The following is a 21,025-nucleotide window of genomic DNA, read 5'->3' as shown; positions in this document are numbered from 1 at the left end:
AATACAGATATCCAAAGTTCTGTAACTAGAAGTAGAGGAGTTATTTTAATTGTCGTGATTCTATATTTAGTATTATTTTCCACCATAAGCACATCAGAGTAACTAGACAGTAAAATGCCTGTAAAACACATATATCATGTTGACAAGCCTAATATTAAATATAAGAATTTGTATTTTGCCATTTTTCTTGACACACAATCAAGCACCTCCAAAACACAGGCTTTGCATGTCTGTACATGCAAAGAACTTGTATGTAAATGTAACTTTTTTCTTTTTTTTTTTAATTACTATAGTGAAATTAGGCAGGGAATCCATCCTAATAAAAATACTTATCCAGAATAGTCCTCACACAAAAATGAACCCTCAGGGGTGACTGGCTCATGTGACAGATAATGTTTAACTAAGAAATTAGCACTGATGTGTTAGTACAGGATAGAACTAGCTTGTTCTTTTAAAATAAATTTTTAAAAGCATATGGAAGTTTAGGAGAATGTGTGGTGATATAAACAGATACCACTGAAAATGAGAACAGATCTTCCCAATAAACTTCCCAGTTAGCTTAGTGTTAGGTTACTTGCATTAAAGATTGTACATATTGTATACTTGTAGACTGAGAACTTTGTGAAAATGAGGAATCTCATTTCCTTTTTCATATTTAAGCTTTTCAAAGAACCTTAAAACAAATCAGCTAATTTAGAACAACAGTGATAAAATACTGTAGGACTTCCATAAATCATCCAAGGAAAGACATTCTTAAGTAAAGGCCACGTGTTTTTATATTGGTTACATTTTGGTTGCACCCAGCAGAAAAATGTCTTCTTGGAAACCTATCCTCTTCTAATTTGGCTGGTCAGGTGAGAATTAAACTGTTTTTTGCCAAAATAATAATATTACTGGTTTCAGCAAGGTTGCCATGAGTTCTGTTAGGAATAGATACCATGTTTTAGTGGCCCAAAAATCTATTGTTTATCACTGCTGTCTGGAAAGTTTGGTAGATGGTGTCATATCAAACAATGGTAAGTAAACAATAGTAGTGGGGAGTTTTTGATTCTCAGTGGTGTAGTACAAAGACCAATGTAAAATGAAATGTAATTAAGGCAAAAAAAAATTTATTTTTAAAATAATAAGACCTCCCTAAAAAAATATGAAGAAAAAAACCAAACCCAAACCCAACCAAGACAAAACATAATCTAAACTAGTATATGACCACAGCAACTTTGCAAACGCATTTTGGGCAGGAAGGGTCTTGGGGGGGGGTGTTTCAAAAATAGGCAGAGATGAAATGAATGGGATTTTGCAAGAAAGCCAGTTCAATGCTGTAGGAACCATCAGAGTGAAAGCTTGATTGCCTGGTGGCTTGGGGTCTGACGGGGAGAGTCCCTCAATAGTGGGTGATTTGTAAGCTCACATTCTTATTTCATATAGTAGGTTGCCTGCTCCCTGCTGTTTGAAGTGAATTTAATATTCTTAGACTCATCTACAAGCTGTTTACTCTGACTGAAGTGATAGGTGGTGGTGTTTAGTACCCCTGCAACACATGATGGGGTTGCTTTGTGACCCTTCTTCCACAACACGTGCTTTCAGGACTGGAGCGTCAGTTGGCCAGGTTGATGAATCAGTTGAACAACTTCTTCCCAAAGAACATTAGAGACCTGGGAGGGAGTGGGATCACAGCCTTCTGGGACCCTTTTTTTCTAAATCCTACAGATTCTTGGGTACAACATGTACTTGCAGAAACACTGTGGTATACATAGTGTTATTACAAAGACAAACATATCCTTGCTGCCTAAGGTAATTTCAGAGATTTCATGTCACATGAGAACAAAGATCTTAAAGCTGATGGCCTGACCAAAAATCAGTCTGGGTAAAAATACTCTGCACCCTCAAATTCCCCAGAGAATTCCCCAGAGAAATGGTGTTCTTAATTTCCTTTCCAAAGCTATGTAGTACAGCATTGCTGTAGAGCAATAAACAGCTGCTCTATTTCTCCCCTACCCCATATATAATATGCATTTCACAGAGACTGTTTATACCAGTTTAGAATCTGCTAGGATGAAAAATACTATCTACATTTAAAATTAATTATCTATATAATCTTCTGGTGTTTTGCCAGAACATAGATCTTCTTTTGCTTTTACCCCATAGCTATTAATTGCTATAATTGCTATTTTATTACTTACACATATTTATCAAGTAGTTACCCACACTGTCTGTCTGATGACCCTGTTAATATTGCATAAAATTCCGCTGATCAAATTGCTTAGGGTTTTTATTGGAATAACTCACCATTTCAATGAGACACAATTGTTTTAGAACAGATGGTGTGAAAAGTATATGGTAATAAGTCATTATTTGTCAAAAAAGATTTTGTTGACACTAGTATTTAAACAGTCGTGTTATATGCAGGAGCTAATTCAATGTCAAGGTGTTAGAGCTCACTGTTTTAAATCCTTGTTTTCAGTTCAAAAGAAAAAATCTTGCAGGAGTTCTTAGTTTGAAGGCACACTAGAAAGCTGAACATTAAATAATTAGGCATGGAAGAAAGTCCACCTGAAAGTTATTTTAAATAATTCCTGGTTCTCTCATGTTTTACCTTTCCTTTTAAAATATAAATTATAAACTATTTCTAAAATAAATACTTCATAATTCTTTTTGTTCGTTTATGTATTTACTGGTTTATGAATTTTGCATGTTGTTCTGTAAATAATTTTATTTTCCATTATTCCTTTAAAGGGTATTGTTCCTTCCTTCCTTCCTTCCTTCCTTCCTTCCTTCCTTCCCACTTTCTCCATGGTACACACACACATTCCTCATATTGGTCTAGTTGGTCTGACAGGAAGGGTTGATCTTTTGCACCTCACTGGACTTCAGACACAGAAAGTGAAGAAATTGTGAAAATCACAACTTCCTATGACCTTGGTCCCATGAAAATGAGAGAAAAAAATAGATTAACTGGGATTTGTGGACTGGGAATCCCTAGTCTGGAAGTCATAGAGAATTATGACCAGAGAGGTTTGCTTTCTGCATTACGCAGGCCATAAAACTTCTTTTGAGTCTTTCATATAATGCAGAAAATAAATGCTTGCCTATAGCCAAAGTGAGCTGAGCTCAGAAATGAGCATTCCTTTCTGCCATTGCACAGTCTGCATCACTTGCTGCCCCAGGTCTCTTGCAGGCCGCTCATGGTGGAGTAATTTGCTTCTGGTCTGTCACACAACGTTGAACAGCAACGTGAATATACAAATACTTGCAGCATTCATTATTGATAAGACTTGGAAAAGCATTATATATTGTGTTACTTAATGTATTTTTACTTAATATATTTATTGTAGACAACTTCAGATGGATGATGGATTCGGATACATGAAGGATTGCACAGCACTCAGCAAATCAACAAAAATTTTTCTGTTTACTTTTATGTGTGCATGAAAGTCATGATGAGTCAGCTGCAACATAGACCACTGACACAGCAGCTCTTCAACACAGTTTGCCTGTTTGGAGGCATCAAGATAATTGAAAATAGTTTCTCTATGCAATCTGGGCAGCTTAGGTGTATTTAAAAAACACTACCCAAAACAAATTTGTACTAAGAACTTTAATGAAGAAACTTTTTGGGGTATAAACCCCACGGGATACTTGTCATACAGCACTCCCTTTCCTACCTCTTCCAAACTAATGAAGTGCTACTGGCTCTGAACAGCATCTCTCAAAGGGTAGGCCTTCTATACAAAATCAATTAAAGAAAATACAGACCCCAGTTATAATCACCATATATCCACTGTTTTTCTAATCTTCATAACATAGGTGCCATGGCTATTTTGACAATTAAAAATTATTAATTCCACATCACAGATTGAGTCATGAATCATAGTAAAGGGACCAAAATCTTACTGAAGTAAATCAACTTTAAAAGCCTTGCAGTAATTAATAATGTAACACAAACCACCTAGCAGTTGAATTAAGGTGATCCAATGCTTTGGGTGTGGTGGCACAGCAGGATAGCTTCTGCAGACTACACTTTGGAGGAAAGGACTTGCTGCATACCATTCTGGGCAATAAAAGAGCCAATGTTTTTCAGTAGTTAACATTAAAACTAGGTAGGAAGAAGCATCTTTTAAATCAGGCAGAGCAGCACATTAGCACAGAAACGTTGCTTTTGGAATCCCAGCTAAAACCAGGTTTTGGACCACTTCAGATACCTTATAATCACAAAGCAGCACGGGATGACTGATGATACCTGTCAATGTGGTATCTTCCAAGCATCAGTAATATCCCTGATACAGATTTGCCAGTTAGGGAAGAACTGCTGAGTATGTTGGAAACCAAGAGGAGGATGAGGCAGTCCGGGCTATGAGAGCAAGGAAAGATGAAGCACAGCTGGTGACTTGCTGGGCAGCAGAAACTGCATACCATGCCACATCTGTGCCAGATGTGTTTATGCCACAGTTTTCAGTCAGGAAAAAAAACCCAAAAACACAACAACAACAACAACAAAAACCCCCAAAAAAACAAAAACAAAAACAAAAAACAAAACAACAACAAAAAAAACAACCAAAACCACAAAACAACAATAACAAAATTAATCAATCGAACAAACACAACCAAGAGCCCAATAACCACCACAACCAACAGCTGATTGCCAGGTTCTCCAGAGAAGGTACAACCTTTTTTGCCTTTTCAAGCCTTCTGCAAGATCTTTTAGCTGCAGGCTCAGACATTATGTGTCTTTCCTGGAATGGCTCCCATTTCACTTATAATTTTTAATGTTATTGTCCCAGTTACTAAGTAACATAAAGTTGCCATACACATCCTTCCCTTTAAATGCTATTCCTGTGTTACACTTGATACTTTAAATCACCCAGTCAATTCATTTATGTACATAGAAGGATCAGAGAAACACCAGGTTTTATTGACTGAAATACTGAAGTGCTTTAACTTCAACAAGCTGTAGCTTCGTTCAGTGTAAAGTGTTTATTTGTAAGTCAGTGTTCCAGTCTTCCATGCTAAACAAGAAGATTATTTTTAAAAAAGAGTATATTTTTGAGATATTAAATGTATTATGAAGTAACCCAATTCTACAGAAAATGAGAACTTTTCAGAAGTGATGTGGCCACATCCAACCTCAGCTGACAGAAGGAAAAGTAGTTTATTTACATTTAAAGCAGTGAAACGTTTTGTCTCTTGATTGAGAATTATAGACTCCCACATTTGTAATGCTTATTTTAGGCTTGCATAGCTCAGCTTTGAGTCACTGGTCAACTCATTATGATTATGCATTCATTGTTGGAAGTGCTATCTGTTTTCTCTGCACTCTACAAGTACTCCCACAAGGCAAACTTAAATTCCCACAGAGGTATCTTTGGAGGCATTTGTAAACTTGGAGTAACTCCTGCATACTTGCCTTTTTATCTCTCTTTTCAAGTGACAGAGAAGTAGCAATGGGAATATCTAATATGCCAAGATGTGCACTGTCAGATTCTCACAACACCACCCCCCTTCCGTCATCCTGTCTTTGTTAGGCCAGGGTAATTAGTTCTTCTCATGGCTGGTAATTAAAGCCAGATCTCATGGACCTAAACACTTTGGGAAATAAGATTAATGATAGGGCCTCTGGTTTTGGGACTCACAAAGGTGGGGATACTGTAACGAGTAGGAGGAGGAATGTGGAGGAAAGAAGTTGTTCTGTGCACTAATTGGAGAAAATAGCAAACACATGACTTCTGGGAAGAGAAAAGCATAATGGCATTGTCTTCTCCATTTTTGTAAGACATTTGCTGGCAGTACATTTCCCATTCCTACAACTTGAGTGCACCAGGAAGGATAGAAATCATTTTCTTCCCACTAGGAAATGCAGATAGAAGAGTGTGGAAGCAGCAGCCACCCAGTATGACTGAGAGTGGCTCACCTTTGCCTGATGACTGTGAGTGAGCCTGCATCCCAGATATGGTCAGGGCAAGGGCCACTTACCAATGTATTCTTGGTATCCTATTGTTTTATTTTAGAATCTCAGAGAGAGATTAGAAAATCTGTCCTACAAGATGCTGACTGATGTAGACTTTTGTGTCTTCTTTGTGTTTTTTGTCTTCTGTGGGTTTTTTGTCTTCTTTGTGGTTTTTTTTGGTCATTGTATATATAGAGCTTGCTAAAAAAATAATTAAAAGTATTAGCTCTTGAGATTGCATTCCCCCATCCCCAAAAAACTCATTGGTGAACTTGAAAAATTTTGAAGCAAACTATTTGAGACAAAATGTAAAAAATCTGATTTCATTCTTCAAGTATACATCTGTGTCAGCATTCCTAGAGTCACAGAATGGTTTGGGTTGGAAGGGACCTTAAAGATTATTTAGTTCCAACCCCCCTGAGAAGGGCATGGACAAATTAAAACTCTTAAATTCAGTTGAATTTATATACATCTCATGTCCACGAACAGGTCATAAGGGCTTGATTGCAAGATCAGCTGTTGCTGTTATTAAAGTTTTGTAGTACTAGAGCACTAAAGGGACCCTTATCTAATTAGGATCCCATTCAACACTGGAATAAAAATAAATCTGTTGTGTAAGGAAGAGTCCACTCTAACACGGGGAGACAGGTGAAGTGTATTTTGGAGGAAGGAAACAAAAGACAGAGAAATAATAAATACAGATGGAAAAAATAAACTCCTTTCAAGCTAAGTGACCTTAAGAATATGCAGTGAAGTATCGGTCAGTTCTACACCTTTGTTTGGATGCCACTTGCAAATAGGCTTGAAACTGAGCTAAAAAAGAAAAATCATTTAGTGGCTCACAATAAACAGAAAGAAGTCAGGCCATATAAGTCCATGTGCCTGCTTTCCTTGGTCTTAACTCACAGTCTTAGAGGAAAAACACAGCTTGAGATTTAACTCCCATTTAAACAATTAAAATAAGCAGCTCAGGGACAGTTTCATTTACTTCTGTTCCAGGCCATACCTATTCTACATGAACTACCCCTAAGCACTATTCAACAATGACAAAGCTAATTTTAAAATAATAAGGAAGTTGTCCCATTAGGTTCTCTAGTTACATAGAAACTTTTTCCATCTCCACAAACACAAATTAATAGGAAAATTACAGAGCCAGATCCCTGCCACAGGAATCTGTTTCCCTGCTTCTTCTCTCTATCATGAGTCAGTTTTGTACATGAATTTTTACCAGGTGTGGAAATGTATGTTAGCACTGAGATTCTGTAAAACTTCTAATTCAATGGAGCTTTACATGCCTGAACTCCAAATATTTAACTTAGGTTTATTGGCTCACTGCTTTTTAAGGAACCTTATGTGGATTAAACTCTGCCTAGTAGGCCATGTATGCTAAGTTTCCAGCAATAATTTTCCCCCTAATTTCTCACTTTTTTTACTGAGGATCACAGAAAGACCAAAGTAAAACTAATAAACCCGGAAGAGCTTACCTTTTTCAAATATTGCCAGCAGTTTATAACAGTATCTGTGCTTTATCTTGTTATTTATTTGAATCACTTTTTTCAGAGTGGGCTCCAAGTTTTAGGCAATAACTTGCATGACTCAGACCTTGGAATGATAGTAAAAAAACGGTCGTTCACTAAGAGCATCTACACGAATTTTCATGTGTGTGCACATGCATATGTATCAACTAAAGAGTAAAAACTACTCTTCAGATGTTCTGCTGCACAAAAAAAAGCCTTTTATGCACTCAAAAATGTAAGGGATAGCAGAATGGGAAACTGGTGTGTTATGGTATATTTAAAACAACTAACATGCAATTCAAACCTTGGCTGAAGTCAAAGCAGGCTTTGGATGCCAAAACCTGAAAAGCAGATCCCTACAAAGTGTGAAAAAGATTATTGAAAACTGATCCAAGTGTTTAAAGGATTAGCAAAGCAAAGGCAGGCTTGGATTTTCTCTGACCTGACAGTACTGGCTTTTGAGCCAGCTTCCAAGAGCTTTGAGTATTCATTGTTGTGGTGGCTTGTGCAGTTTCCAGAAGGTCATGATTAGTGACAGAGGCTGGATTAACCGAGAAATTTACAAAGTTCAGAATTAAAACTCATGGGTTGATAAGGGTCTAATTAGCATTTTAGAGGCTGTGGAACCAGAAAAATTACAGTCTCTCCAGGGAATGGAAGAGTGACTGAATGTTTTCTGAAGAAACTTGTCTTATACTTCTGGGACAGGAAGAGCCATCAGAACAGACCTAATGCTAAAGAAACAGTGTGGGAAAAGTTCAAAGGCTCATTTGTTCCCATTTATCTCATGAAAAAGAACTGAGACCATAAAGATGAATGTAACAACTAGCAAGAAAAATAATCTAAGTAAAAATTTTCAGTGGCAGAGGGTTGAGACAAAAACTAATTGGTTTTTAGTGTAGGCTTGAGAGTGTGTGATTGTTCATATGCAAGTAAATACACTAGTCATCCTGACTAAATTAAAAGGTAAGTAAATATTTGCTTAAAACTATTTTGCTACAAGAATTATATTTATGATAGTGTTGTCTAGATTTCTGTTCCAAATACTTTTTTTCTCCTGATATTACTGTAAAGAGACATCCAAAATTCAGAGCATTTTTATTCCTATTGTTTCAGGCTTTTGCAGATTGTTGTTGCAGAAAGAAAAAAGAATGTGTGATCTGTAGCGATGGTGGGAAGACAAGTGTTAATATTCAGTCCTGGCCAGTCTGGCCATGCAGGAAGCAGAAATGTACATTTTTCTGGAGGGTGTAATTCAGATTGTTTTACAGAAGTAAGAGAAAACTTAGAGAAAAAAAAAAAGAAGAAGATGAAGGAATGAAAGGAGGAGGAGAATAAAATAACAGGAATAGAACCAACATCTTCCAAGTCCTTTTTCAGTTCTGACCCAGATCATGAACACATTTGCCTGACTAAAGACTAAGTTCAAAAGTAATGTGCTAGCATTTAGCTCTGAACTTTTTGCAACTGTGTGACTGTGAGTGTTGCACTAGATAGGACAGACATTCTTCAAGTTAAATAAACATAATGAACAGATACAAGTTATATCCTGGAACTCTATGCTTTCTTCATATTTTTTAAATGTTAGGAGGATAAAATGGATTTGGGAAATTTTAATCACCTTTGTTGTAAGCCAGTCTCTTCAAGGGGCTTCCAGAGCAAAGCAAGCCACAGCCTGATTGATCATTTTTAAAGGGATTCCATTGGCCACACATGTACTCAAAGCTGAGTCTTTTATATTTTCTGTGACAAAAGTAATCCTGGTTAGGTTCACAAGGTGAATATAGGAAAAAACCCAAGAGAATGAGAACTAGAAGAAACTTGTATTTCTCATTTTCAGGCTTACAATACACAGTGTTTCCCACCTTCAACCATGTGGGAATTCCTCTCCCACAAAAATAACCGAGTAACCAAACCTTTTTGCTCTTCTTTTCTCAGGAGACATGAAACAACTAGAAACGCTCAGAAATGCTGGATAGTCCTAAATAAGAAAACTCCGTGGAAAACAAAAACAACTCCCAAAAACTTTACATATAACCTGCATCATTTTCATGCAAAAATTGATTTTGTTGTTTACTGCTGCACTCAGTTTTTAAAACAGTAATAACAAGGAAGAAATTTACAGTCATTTAAACAGTGTGGACAGGCGTTGCTAAGCTGCAGTGCTTTGGCTACTGATAAAACAAATTAGCATCAGAGTAAGAATAGGACAAGATAGTGCTATGACAGAAATAATATAAGGAATACTAAGAACCCAGGTGTACATAATTAAGATTGTAATTCAAGCAAAGGGTTCTGGTGACATCATTTATCAATGTCACTGCAAACTCTCAATGGAATTACAGCTTTGTATGTAGAATTCAGATATACGTGATTTGTTAGAATACATGAGGAATGTTTCTATTAAAAGTAGACAGACAATATGTTAACCTCAACTAGTGGTGGTGACAGGATGAGATACAAAGAGAAGAGGTTTTTTTTCCTATTCTAGCACAAAAGAAGGATGAAACAGTCAGACTATTTCTAAGATATTTGGAAATTAAATTTATTGAAAATACTGACTAAGGGCTTTTCATCCCCCCAAAAAGCAGAAGTTTCAGTTCTAATGTGATTCAATATTTCAGTAAAAAATGGAGTTTTACTGCAAAAATGAACAAAGGAACAGCCAAAACTTATTTGTCCATCTCATAGTGTAGCACAAAATCACATTAAAATAAGCTCAAGAAAAAAATTTCCATTAAAAGGATGGTATAAAATATTTACATTTAAACATGCAGTAAGGCTAGTAGTAAATTATTAATTGCAAATTAACTCATTTTTAGGAGGGAAAAAGAGTGAAGATTGGTGCTTGTAAGTACATATGCTGAAAGGAGATTATAATCCTTACTCTTTCTGAATGTCTGATTCTGGTTTTATTCTTATAACCAGAATACTTTTGTGAACATAATTATGAAACAGAGGGCCCACAGCCTGTGAAAATTTCAAAGGCCTTAACTGAACTTAAATGCTAATTAATGCAAAATCACATTCTTAAATTACTCTCCTAAATATAATTTCAATGCTAAACTTCTTGTTATTCAGTTGCTTTTTGGATTTTTCAGCCTTGCTCTGATGCCCACAGACCTTGCACAGTGAAAGTGAGTAGCATCTCCTTGAGAAATCATCACTCAGGAAATAGTGATGCCTCCCAGGAATACAGTGCAGAATGGTGTGAGGCTTGACTAAATTATTAGAAAGGTCCTAATCAATGCAGTGAAGAAAATGTTTCCTTTGACTTGATAAATTTAGCACTAAATCTTACCTGCATGAAGTGCCTACAGCTGTGGCTATAAAAATTCACTAAATTAGTCAAGGCACTGTGGATTTTTGAGTTTTTTTCAGTTTTGATCACTTTCTGAAGTACTCTAATTAAACCCTATAAATTGCATTCCATTTTAAGTGGACAGCAAAACTTACGGTACTCTTGAATACAATCTAAAACGTGTTTCTGGATTCTATATGGTCACTGATAATATCACCAATTTTTCAAGCTTGTCATGTGTACACTGCAATACTATCTCAAAAGATAATATAGTCTCTGAAACTTTCAGGAAGTGCTGACTGATGTAATACAGTCGTGGGGTATTTAATTCTTATTAGAGAGTTGTGGGGCTTTTAGTTCTCTGTCGCTGAAGTGCATAACTTTTATGAAAACTGAAAAGCACAATGACTTAGGGACTTGTAGCAATGCTCCTAGTCCAAGTTCACAGGTCTTGAAAGTCTAGTTTTGTACATTATGCTTGAAGAGAATAGCTTGAGCAGGAGCAGTTTTGACCTTGAGTAACTTAATTTGGAAAGGAAATTTGGCTAAACTAGCTCAATGCAGGAGTTCTCATCAAGGATTAATGCAGAGGATCAATATGAACTTTTTATAGCAGACTATTTTTGAAAGAGGACAACAAAAGGTTAGAGTACTTTAAAACTTGAAAAAGCAAATTAGCGTGGCTTAAAGTGGGCAGTATAGGAATGAGAATGGAAAAAGCAGGGATCTTGATTTCGTGCCAGCATTTAGTAATACCATACAACTAAAATACAGAGAAAACTGACTTTAAATTTATATTTTTGTATCTTTTTGCATCCATAGCTGAGTTTATAAACATTTGAGTACTCTGTCTCCCTGTCTCTTCATGGTGGTGCTGAATGATAAACACCTATGATTACAGTTGACTCATGTTACTATCACAATTTTTCTATCTTCTACAAGGTCAAAATTGCATATAAACATATGTCTTTATTTGAAAATTTAAAGACTTAATTACCTTCTAAACAAAAGAGTTATAGAAAACACATAAACATAGCTCTTCCTTGAGTTCCAGTATGCACAAATCGCACTCCTGAAGTGTAAGAGGTCCTGTAATGGGGAATCAGGCCCCTTAATTGCACTGTCAGTAGCAACAGATATTTATGCATGACCTTATGCTACCTTACCTAAGGAGCTAAAGGACAGATTGATCCCACTTACTGTCCCCATCACTGTCTCCTTTCCCCTTGCCTCTCCCTTAACTACAAATCAAACTCTAATATGGCTTCTTAGCCCAACTCACATCTGACATTTTTCATGCGGCAGACTCACAAGAGCTGACTACCTACCCATGTGCCATTTCTGTTCAGCAAGATCCATGAGCACTGGGGGTGTTTAGGAAGTCCAGAAGGTATATCCAGCTACCTGAAGCCATCCCATCATACCCACCTGTGACAGATTTCAGTGCTTTTTAATACATTTTAGAATATTGTTAAAAGCCTGGTTAACATCTTCATAGAGGGCACTAAATGTGTTTTAAAAAATATAATCCAAGCTTCATGCAAAAATAAAAATTTTCTAGCATGGTTATTTAATGCAGGGTGTCAAAATCTTCTGTTTCTGACACTTGCTAACGCAAATAGTTTCCTTTTCTTAGGCCTCTTCAGTCTTGATCTGTCCTTTTTTGAAGCAGGGCAAGTTAAATTCCTGAAAAACAGCAAATGATTTTGCCAGATAAGGATTCTTCTTGTTCATAACAGCCATTTAACTTAGATTGATATTTTATGGAACAAGTAAATTTTCTCATCTTCCCCTTATGCTTTTTCCCTGAGGATGAGTCAATGGCACCAATTCTCTTTATTCAGATGGGGTGGGGGGAAAGGATTTGTCAGACAATGGTCTCTCACCCCTGAAATTTCAGTTCTTCTTTGTTCTCCTTTTCCTCACTCATTTCTGTCTTCTGTAATCCCTGCCTCCCATTTGGGTTCCTATACCCAACATTTGGTATTTCTGCTCTTTGGACTCCAGTTCTTGTCTTCCCTCTCCTTGAAGATGGCTGTATATTTAAAGAGAGGTGAGGATGCTTCAGGTGATGGAGAAAGACCACAATCCTTTTTCTCCAAACCTCTCCATTCTATTTTGGATAGTTAACTGGGGTTTAGTGATGTTTTCAATAATGGCTGGTTGATACACTCTTTCCAAATGTGATCTCTGCTTTCAACAGCAGAACAATAAAGATGTAGTGCTTAATAATGAAGAACAGCATTTTTTATTTTACAAAACAAGCCTCTCAGCTTCAGTGGTGTTATTCATGAATAACACCTTGTGCATATGCATTATGAGACAGTGCTTAATTGAATGATTGCATAATATGTTGTTCCACAGAATAAAATATGAAATATTCATTAGGCCAGAGAGGGAGTTAGAATGCCTGGTGGTTAAATCACTCACCAGGGAAATCCAGCTCCTACTCCTTCCTTCAAGTGAATATGAAAGTAGTTTACACAAAAAGGCTTTAAAAGCAACTAGGATTGTTTTCCCCAAAATCTACTATACCCTTATGGCTAGCGTACTATCCCAACAGGCTCTGAGTGGGGCATGGAAGGACGCAGTTAAACACAGATCACCTACATCCTTTCATGTAGTTAAAGGAGTCAGATGTGCCTTAACCAGGCAGCTAGGTTTAATGGAACCAAAAACTCCCTACTGTGTTTATTTTTCAGGAAATTATTGTCTTAGTATAGGTGCCTCATTCAGGAAAGGATTTCCAGATGTGGCTCCAGAAGAGATGGAAGAACTTTATGCAGTCTAAATCCACACTCAGTTAAGTCCCTCTGTGAAACACCGTGCAAGCAGTCTGTGCATATTCTTAGCTGCAAGCAGAGGGTTCTCCACTCACTTTTAGGTGCTTTGAGTCAACTGCTAAGAACCCAGCTCACTTCATGCCTTGAGCTGGGGAACAGGATGGTGGTAGGATACCAAAAATATTGTAATTGTCTGCAGTTCAACACCTAAAATCCTGTTGCAGATTTAACCTTTGTTAATCTGTGAGGTGGAAAGATCTTCAGGAGACATATTTAGGTAAAGAAATACCTAAATAATGCCCTCAAAAAATTAAATTGATCTCATAATCATCATGCCTGTTGGAATCATAAGCAAGCTTATTGAAGTGATAGGGGAAAATAAGTTTGAAATTGATAAAATTAGGAGGAGAATAATGCTTCTTAAAAAAATTAATTAAAAAATTATTTACATTTCAGACAACAGTCAGCACTGTCAAGTATGTGTTTTATGAGTTACTGGTAAATAGCAAGCAATAAAAAAATACTTTTGATTTTGCATAGGGTATCACAGAGAGGCATTCTCCTGGCATATTTATTATTGCATTTATTCAAGAAATAAAAGAGAAAGTGAGACTGGGGAAATAGCTCACTCTGGGGAGACAGAATCAGTCAGAATAAATAAATATGCCCAAAACAATAACAGAAGAAAATGTGACACCAAATATCACTGATAGACAAAGAATGCATTAATTCAGCTTTGCAAATTACTTTTGCTTAAGGCAGATGTACTTGGTATACCCTCTTAATTATTGCTCTTCTCATCAGTTTGCAACTCAAAGCACATTCTCTCAGTAGCAATTAGGGAATTATATAATTATATGAAGCTTTACGAACAAGAGAAAGCTTCTGAATGAAAATGCTAGAGAATTGTTTTTCAAAGTTTGCATTGTAACAGGTGGCTTGTGCACTGTCCATCTGGAGAACCCATTCCACATCTTCGGAGGCTCAGCAAGCAATCTGCGTCAACAGACACTTGATTTTTACACCATCTTTTCAACCCATCTTCTCTTTGAATGCTCAGACTCTTCCCAGGCATGGAGAAGACAGAAGTAGGTGGCTGGTGAGTTAAAGGGTTCAGCTTCTTGCCTCCTGCTCATCCAGGGAGTGGTTTCCCTTGAGGACATGCTGTTTATATGCACACGTATGCATCTATAGCTCCAGGGAGATCTCTCCCAGTACCTGACTGGTCCTAGAAGAAGCAGCTGCTCTACGAAGACAGGAAGCAGAAACTCATGTGTTTGTCTGCTTTTGTGCGTCCAAAGGATTAGAGGTCTATTAAAGAAGTCTGTTTCTCACACCAGCAGGATGAAGTTTGAGAGCCTATCTGCCATCATCACCCAGGGGCCAGGAGTCTAACTCACTCTTTTTTTTCTTCACTGACCCTCATGCACTGGTGAGCTAGAACATTGTTAAGAACATTTCTGTCTAAATCCACCTTTTAGTAAAGAGTCCAGATTGTTTCAGCAGATCAACCCAAAAAATATGCAGGTTCTTAGAAGTACACTAACGCGAATATCGATCTACATATGTGGAATGGCTAAAGTTCAAGGTTTTATGAAAGCAGTCACCATAGTGAACTTCTCCTCAGTTTAAGAGTTTATAAGAAGGCAAAAGTTTGGTGCCTTTATATTCTTTTGGCCAGTGAGTTTAGGATACTGTCCACAAATGAAAAATAATCAATTGCCTTCTCTATTCAGTGTTACAATTAGTTAATTCAGCTGAAGACTAGAATTAATACTCATTAAAGATGTTAGTACTGTTAAAATAATTTAGATGACAGCAGTATTAAAAAAAATTAACTACAGATATGGTACCTTTAATATTTTGGGTAGTCATTTTGAAACTGATACTTTCCCATCTGCTGTGTTTTACGTAATGACCAGACCCTTGTTCTTCTTAAAGACAAAACATGAAATAGGGTATTTAGTTTTGAGAGATCCTGATTTTTTCAACTTTAAATGGAAGAGTAGGTCTACAGTCAGCCATAACAGCCATTTGACATAGGTTGATATTTTATATGGCAAGTAAATTTTCCCAGTTGCATAAGTGGTAGTACTTTGATTTTTAGAAAAAATTAAAACTAAGATAAATATTTCTCAAATAAATCAAAGAGGGAAAGAGCTAAAGATTGAGAGATTTTAGGCCAGAATAGGCCAGTAAGAAGCCTATTTATTTACAGTTGGCCTCTGGAATCTTGATTTTGGTAGAAATTTTGCCAACATGCAAAACATCCTGAAGTGTGTAAGAATGAATAACTTTATTCACCTGTCCTAAGTGGAGAAATCGGACTTAAAATATTTTAAAAATTCCATGTTTCATGGTTTTTTTCTTTGGAATACAAGGCAAGATGTCATTTTTTTTTTCTTTTTCATTAGTATTGACCATCATTATTTTAGAAATATATCAGCCTAAGAGAAACTTTGTATGAATTTAAGTAGGTCTAAGGTTGGGATAGTTGCAGAGTTTCTCAAGAACTGGCCAAACAGAATTCAAGTAGAGCCTTGTTCTAGGTATCTGCAAATCAGACATATGAAAAAGTAAGAAAAGCTGTCTTTGTAGCTTACAATTCCTTTGTTTATGAGACTATTCCTTTAAAAATAAAGTAAATTTCTGTATTATAGTAATGTAAGCATTTCTCAAACTATTCACATGTGACAAGGATGCCATGTTACTGATGCTTTCCATGGGAGGCAGTTAATTCATAAAGAATATTTTATTTTAGGTCAATGTCAAAGAACAGGTATTACAGCCATTATCATCCCAAACTGGGTTCCCATCCATTCTAAGTGGATTTTATAGTAATCTGAAGCCCACATGTCAATAGGAAGACTGGGATTGGGACTGATAATACCTGTGAGATGACACATGAATATGGAGAGGAGAGTTTCAGAAATATCCATCTTCAGCCTGTTTTTCACAATGGTATGTCAGACTATAAATATATTGTCTGGCTAATAGCGTGCATTTGGCTTTACATCAGAAATCCAGTCCTTCTGGAAACTCATCTCTTCTCTTTCAGGTAGGTGTTAGCCCAAACGAAGAGCACAGCGGGGAGTCAGGAGGTAGCTCTGGTTCATTCAGGATGAGGGACTGGCCATATGAGTGGATGAAGATAAATCATGACAAAACATATGGAGAGGAAAATAATGGCAGAATTGAGATTAGGACAAGAGGTCATAAGTACAGCCAGATCATGTTACAGCAAAATGACTGTGATTTCAGGACACCACACCAGAAAGTTTAGGTGATCACAGGAGGAATTTGGCTGATTTATAAATTAACTGAAAAGAAAAATCAGGTAACTATTCATTTGAAGTGTGCTTTCAATAGAATTCCATGTTCTATTCCAATTTCTGACTTGAGAAGGAATATAATGCTGGCTGCTCTAATGGAAGCAATTATTGACAGAGTGGGAATTTGGCTGGGGTGGAAAAGTTGTCGCCTCACTGCAAATTTCCAGCGAAGGTAATTATTGACTAAGGATTACAGCTTATGATAAACTGTAAACAGAAATTAGAAGGGAACAGAAGACTGCAAAGAAAGTTGGGGCTACATTTGAGTTAAGATACAGCCTCCTTTTTCATTTTTCAGTCCTCTTCAGGGGAAGGGGGCCCATGGATCTCAGGAGTGATGCTAAGGCCATGTTAGCAGGGTGGAGGGCTGATGGCAGTTTGCCACCACGTGGTATGGATTACAAAGGAAGTATGACCTGCACTGGACGAGTCATTTCCAGATGGTTCCCAGATGTGTTATTTATGAAGTCACGGCCTACTTAAACCACATTCCTGGTGTCTTGTCTTCTTTTCCTGCAATGTCCAAGACATTAATGAAGGAATGTATGAGAACCAAATAGCAGACCAGTTGTCAAAAACCAAATGGCAACAGAAATCCTTTCCTGTCTCTGGATATATGTAAATACATATTAGATTAACAAAACCAGCTTTAAACAGCTGATCCCTGAAGAGTCATAGAACTGGCAGTAGTGCATTTTAAGGACAGTACTTATCTTGGCCTCATCATTCCCTCGTGAATCTCTACCATAAAACTTACCACATTATCCTTGATGATTCTCTTCTTAAAACTCCTTCCTTCCAAACAGAACTCTCTGCCTTAGCTTCCTCTGTGCAGATAAAAAAAATCTTTTATATAAAATCTAGGTCATTCTTTAAAATACCAAGTAAATCTGGATGAGTGCTGTAGTGTTTCAGATGATCTGACAATGTCATATACAGTTTGTGGGTTGATTGGTTGGTTGGTTTGTTTGCTAAGATTAGTCAGGTCTGGCAACATGCTGATGTGACTGACTGATCATGCAAGCTTACCAGAAGGTAATTTATTCAGTTTGTGTAATGCATCTGAGGCAATGCAGTAATGGTACATTAGAGCAGAATTTTCTATTGCTTTTGTTGGTGTGGGGTTTTTTGACTTTTGTTAGAAATGAATGGAATATGATTTGGGGTTTTTTTTTTCAAGTTGCTATAGTTATGAGAAACAATTCCTGAGTCATTGCCAAGAAGGTAGAAAAGAACACTGCAAACAAGCTACCGCTTTGTAACATCCTAGAGACAGAACTGTAGCAATATGACTTGACATATAGAATAACATCAGTTGGCATAAGTTTTATTGATTACTACCTTCCATGTGATGGGCCCTCAGGTTTTAATAAATAAGCTGGGATTCTACTGGTACAAGAAGTAATAGAACTATATTTAAAACAATTCAGAAATATTTATTCTGAATACAGAAAGCTCATGACAGATTATTTTGCATACGACATTTTTATGCAGCTATTCAAAACAGACAGCAACCTGTTTGCTTTCTATTCCCAGAAAGTATGGGATATATATTAACATTGATTTTTCGTTACAGTGAGCTGTGTTTCTTTCTCAATTTATTCCCTTGGTGAGCAGCTTTCCTAGGGGGAGGCCAGTGTAAATGAAATCTGAATATGTCCATAATATGAAATAGTGCTGCAAATATATTTAGGGTCAATGGGATTTTTCTGTTTATGTAGTATTCTACTTAAATGTAGAACCAAGAAAAATTAATCTCCTATAATCCACTTCAGACAAATACAGAACAGCAAAAAGGTATGTGTGCATCACATTTTGTATAGGTACAAACACACAAAGAGATTGGTCGTCTTCATTATGACATAACATTTTATATCATTCATCTGACTGTTAGAAGGAGAGAAAAAAATGTGGTTGTCATTATAGAAAAACTCTGGAATCTGTTAGTTTCTTGTTAGAAAGATTACCCTTTGTTACTATTATAAGAAGTTAATACTAGAGAAGGGAAAAGAGATACACAGGTATTTATGTTTAGGCTGAAGGCATGTGGCATTTTATGCATACATTAGAGGACATACAGATCACAGATTAGTTTGACAAGGAAGTGAGGGAGTAATTTATTGAAACAAAACCAAATTAACTACCTGGCTTTTATCATTGTTTAAAATTCAACCTTATTGCACAGATATGTAAGCCAGGTTAAAATCATTTTAGAACAATAACGACTGGCAGGAAAGAGCACATCAGTTGCATCAAAACTCCCACAAGTGGAAGTTAATTGAACAATGCATTAATACAGTCTAATTATTCCAGGTATTTTTAGACATTAAATTCTTACAAATTTACATTTTACATTAGCGGGCCAAATTAGTTTATACTCTCATAATCTTGTCTTTCCTGATTTCCAGTTAAAACTTGATTCCAGTACAAATTCATCATTGTTGCTAACTGTACAGTAAGTGCAATAGATTTGATCAGTGTTTGATTCATCTCAATACATTTTTATGAGGAAAGTACACAATTTTTTTTTTTTTTAATTTAACCTATGTTCTACCAGGACTTGTTCTGAGAGGAAGTGATTTATAAATGAGTTTCCATCTGAGTTGTGTAAAAAATGTATTAATATCAGAAAGCACAGTTCTTGTCCAAACTTTTTGTTCTTAAGCCCTCAATACCTGATGATGAAATGTCTCTACTGTTTTCTACACCTTTTGTAGAGATACCAGGAAGGATAGTGCAGTTTGGACTATCATGTGTGAATACAAGAGCTGGCAACAGGTAATGAACTAACTGCTAACTTAGTCTTTCTGCTACATCTTTCTTTGCCATTAAGTATGACCTAGATTGAATTTTCCACTCACTTAAGATTTTCTGTTCCTCCTTACACAGTCTAAGTTTCCCTTTGATTTCTGAATATTCACACCAGCCAATATGCCTGAATAACTGGGAGCTCAGAGCAAAAGCTCCTGTTGTTGGGAGTACAAAAGAGCTAGTAAAAGATGGACAGAAAGAGGGAAAGAGACTTGACAATGAAAGAAGATCACTCAGAACATTAACATGAAATTATCGGGATGATGGGACAAGTTTGCTGAAGACTCAAAAACTGAGGAGTGGTGGGTTTGTCAGAGGGTTGTGCAGCCATCCAGAGGCAACAGGAATCTCATGAAGTTCAAAAAGGGGAAGCAAAAAGCCCTGCCAAGCAACAACACCATGACCTTGTATCTCCTGGGTGCCTGCCACCTTGAAAGCAGCTTTACAGAAAAGAACCTCAGATTCCTGTAATAAGCCCTGGCAGCAAAGAAGGCTAGTGGTATCCTGGGCTGCATTAGGAGGAATGTTGTCAGCAGGTCAAGGGATGTGATTTTTCCCCTTTTCTCAACATTGGTGAGGCCCTATGAGTACTATGCAGAGTACTCTGCCCAATTTTGGGTGCCCTAGTACAGGTGAGACATGGGCATATTGGTGAGAGTTCAAGAAAAGGCCAGAAAGATGACAACAGGCTGCTCTCTCCTCTGAGGAAAGGCTGAGAGAGCTCTGACTGCTCAGCCTGGTGGAAGTCTCAGGTGTCCTTATGAATATCTGTAAATAGCAGAAGGGGTGGAACAAAAAGGACAGATGGGGTCTTTTCAGTGCTGCCCAATGACAGGACCAGAGGCAAAGGAAGCAGCTGGAAATGCAGAAAGCTCTGCCAGAACATCAGAAAACGCGTTTTCACTGGGACTGTGACTGAGCAGGGACACTGCTTGCCCAGGGAGGCTGTGGAGTCTTCATCCTGGGAGATTTTCAAAAGCCATCTTGCAAAACGGTCTTTAGGCAGCCCTGCTTGAACAGGAGGCTTGGACCAGATGACTTGCAGAGGCCCCTTCCATCCTCAGCAATTTTGTGATTCTGTGACCTTGAGAGAAAGTGCATTAATTAGACTAAAAACAATGCTATTATATATTACTCTAGATCAAAATTATCAAAATCTGACCATTTTTTTCAAGGTTCTTTAAAACCTGTCTCTATAAATAAAAATTCTTACTTCATATGGCAAACAAAATCCTTCACCATTATGTATTTTATGGAAGTTTCTTTTTCTGTCTGTAGGATCCAAAAACATGACCATGAATAACCTAGTACCAGCTTCCCACTTGCTTCATTAACATTTG

This window comes from Pyrgilauda ruficollis, unplaced genomic scaffold (assembly GCF_017590135.1).
Source record: "Pyrgilauda ruficollis isolate IOZ18807 unplaced genomic scaffold, ASM1759013v1 scaffold18, whole genome shotgun sequence".
Lineage (NCBI taxonomy): Eukaryota > Metazoa > Chordata > Aves > Passeriformes > Passeridae > Pyrgilauda > Pyrgilauda ruficollis.
The sequence above is the reverse complement of the archived record's forward strand: the minus strand, read 5'-3'. Positions refer to the sequence as shown.